Here is a 3,627-nt window from a genome sequence, read left to right as displayed (position 1 = left end):
CAACAGGAAGTCACTGGAATTTATTTAGTAGAGAAGTGACATTAACAGATCAACATTTAAGGAAAATCACCTTGGAATTTGTGTGCAAGATAAATTGTAGTGGGGAGAGACTTGAACCAGAGAAAACATTTAGTGGGCCATTGAAATAGTATAGAGGAGATAAGGGTCTGATGAAAAAGAGGATGCAAGAGCAGAGAGATGGGGGTATAATGCAAGAGATATTTTGGACTTCATAATCAGATCTTGCAAAGTAAAACAGAGAATAATGACAATAATAAATGATAATACCATTTATATAGTGCTTTAAGGATTACAGAACACTTTATGTAATATCTCACTTGATTCTTACAACAACCCTGGGAGATAGGTGCTATTATTATTATTTTTAGCATTTCTATTTTATAGATGAAAAAACTGAGACAAAGAGGTTAAGTGACTCAGAGGTTAAGTCTCAGAGCTGGATTTGAATACATATCTTGATTCCAGGCCCAGCATTTTATCTACTGTATCACCCAGCAGGAAAATTATCTAAATGTTTGAAAGAAAGAAAGAAAGAAAGAAAGAAAGAATTTTACTTTGACCCAGGTCAAAGAAAGTGCCAGTGTTCATTGGTGACTTTGGGAAGATGTGACATAATCACAGTAGCCTTATCTCTGATCCACAATCATCTCAATTAACTGCTTCTCTTCTCTTGATATCAATTTGCTCAGGAGCTCTAGCTAGTTTAATGAGGGATTAGATTTAAATGTTATTTTTAAACATACCTCAGCCTACTTGTAAATGCCCCACCATGTCTCCAGCCCTAGAAGCATGCAGAAGAGAAGAAAGCAAGTGTTGGAGGCCAAAATGATCATTTGGGTGAGGTCAGAATGATGTCTTGCTCAGGCATGATCTATTTATTGTATTTGATATGTAAAACATGAAAATAACCACCTCCAGCCACTCTATATTTGTGTCTGCCTCCAAAGTGGTAAAGGACGGAGCTGGGAAGTGGTAGGAATGCCAGATTTCGGTTTGAAGCACTCAGGTTTGAATTCCATCTCTTATTTACTACTCATGGACCAAATAAGGCACCTAACTGGTCCTCTGGATTAAGATACTTCCATAGTCCCTTCTCTGTCTAAATCTGTGATCCCCAAATACTTTCACTCAATTTGTTTCAATTTAGTATAGTATTTATGGGGGTCCCACTAATATCTGATATCATGCTACAAACTAGAGGACAAAAGAAAAAGAAACCATTCCTTGTAATCAAGGAATCTATAATCTACTGAGGAAAACAATGTACAGAGTAAGAAAATAAAACATTTGCAGAGGCATTGGTGGCTCACCAACAATTGGAAGAATCAAGAATTAAGAAGAAGGAAATGGTCCTTAAGTTGTAGGAAGCTAGGAGCTGCAAGAGGTAGAGGTGAGGAGGGAGAGCAATCCAGGAATATGCAAAGGCAAAAAGGTGGGACATGAATGTTCCTACACAAGGAACACTACGCAGGCCAGTTTGAGTGGAATGTAAAATATGTGAGGGGGAGTAATGAATGTTTATTGAATTGAAATGATAGGTTGGAACTAAAAAGAAGGGCTTCTAGTATTAAACAGAGGAGTCTATGTTTCTTCCTTAAGGACTATAAGGAACACACATTCTTACACATGTGATCTTCCATTCCCTTGTTGCTTCCAACACCATGTCTCAGTTTCAACTTCAGTATCAGCCTGGAACTTGCATTGATTAATTCCTTCCATGGCCTTTATTTTGGGGAGGAGACTAGGGGAAATAATCTTCATTCTGTTTTCTACTCAACTTCTAACTTTCCTGACTTCAATACCATTCATCACTATGGGTATCTTTCAGTTCCCTTTTGTGTCACCATTAGATTACAACCATTTTGAAGTCAGGTGCTATCTTTCTTTTTGCTGCATCTGCATCCCAGATCTTAGAACAGTAACTGGTACATTCAAATAGATTTTTTGGTCATGTCTGATTTTATGACTCCATTTAGGGTTTTCTTGGCAAAGATACTGAAGTGGTTTTCTGTTTCCTTCTCAAGCTCATTTTAAAGATGAGGAAACCAAAGTAAACAGGACTAAGTGACTTGCCCAGAGTCACATAACTATTAAGTATCTGAGCCTGGATTTGAACTTAGGAAGATGAGTCTTTCTGACTCTAGGTCTGGTACTCTATCCACACTACCATCTAGCTGCCCCATGGCATATTGAAATCACTGAAAATGTTTCTTACCTTATTTAGAATTCCTTGAGGAGAAGAACTATTTCATTTTTTATTATTTATTATTCCTTATATTTTGTTGGCCCTTAATAGATGTTTATTGATTTGAATAATCTCTTGTTATAGAACGTGTTTAAAATGAAGGTAGATGAATGGTCAGATATGTTTTAAAGGAGTTTACTGAAGTAGGCCAGAGATTAATATCTCTTCTATCTCTAAGTCAAAAGTTGCAGTTGAAATGCATGATGTTTTAGAGAGAGTCATAGGACTCAGGTTTGCTCCTTCAATGGCCATCCCACTGCAAACATGATAAAGTCTAAATTCCTCAGCCAAGACATTCAATCATACCCATAATCAAGGCCTAAATTAAATTTTCAAATAATAATCCCTTCTATTTCTCAACAATTCTCAAACCCTGACTAGATTGGTTCATTCATGATCCCTGAAACAAACATCTAAATTCCTTAATGAAGTGTCTCTTAAGGAACATTCATTGGGACAAATTAAATCATAGCAAACCTCTTCACTTTATTTCTCAATAATACTAACAAATAACTGATATTGTAAGTCATTTGATATTCATAATCATCAGTTGACTGCAGGCTATTTCAAAACCATAAATAATCATCATAATCAATCATTGTACTGTTTTACTCTTACTCTCCTCTGTCCTATTCAACATATTGACCTTATTTCAATATCTTCCCAACTAGCAACAATCTCTTCACTGTCCCAATAACAAAGTAAGTTCTTCACGAATTTGCATGTCATCCTTGTGCAGGGGCCATGCTAATCTTCTCTGTATCATTCCCATTTTAGTATATAAGCTGCTGAAGTGAACACACAAAGTAAGTTCTTACAAAGAAAGCCTCCATACCTTTTTTTCAAGCTATTCAGTCTTGCTCAAAATACTGTATTCACGAAAAATTTGACGTCTAAAAACTGGAACCGTCTTATACAGTGGTTGTAGATTTTTTTTACTTGCATTTCCCACTTTTTCATACTTGCTGTCTTTACACTCATTGTTTTGCATTTGTTACCGCTTTGTTAGATTATGTTTTGCCACGTTCTGCCCAGAAATGACTCAGAAAAGTTTTCGTCTGGTGCTGAATTCAAATTAAAAAATGATTCAGTTTGCAAAAGTGAATGGAAATTGTCTCACTGAATGTCAGTTTGATCTTCCTCCAACTGAGAAAATAATCTGAGACTGGCAACAGGAAGAAGAAACTGGACTGAAAACACATCAGCAGAAGAAGGCCATGAGACGCAAGGCAGCAAAATGACCTGAATTAGAAAGGGAATTGAAGCTGTGAATTGAAGAGCAAAGGACCATTGGAATTCCTGTATCCACAGAGATGGTTCAGTAGGAGGCCAGAAGAATTGCTGATGAAAAAGAAATGACT

General features: G+C 36.5%; 1 non-coding gene across 1 annotated transcript; it reads right to left on the bottom strand.

Annotated features, from left to right (window-relative positions):
- Positions 1-2,960: 2,960 nt before the first annotated feature.
- Positions 2,961-3,067, bottom strand: LOC141523257 (U6 spliceosomal RNA). Its single transcript, XR_012478441.1, has one exon. It is a non-coding gene; the product is annotated as a U6 spliceosomal RNA (small nuclear RNA).
- Positions 3,068-3,627: the final 560 nt, after the last annotated feature.

This window comes from Macrotis lagotis, chromosome 4, assembly GCF_037893015.1.
Source record: "Macrotis lagotis isolate mMagLag1 chromosome 4, bilby.v1.9.chrom.fasta, whole genome shotgun sequence".
NCBI classification, from domain to species: domain Eukaryota; kingdom Metazoa; phylum Chordata; class Mammalia; order Peramelemorphia; family Peramelidae; genus Macrotis; species Macrotis lagotis.
This window is presented reverse-complemented; position numbering and strand designations above follow the sequence as displayed.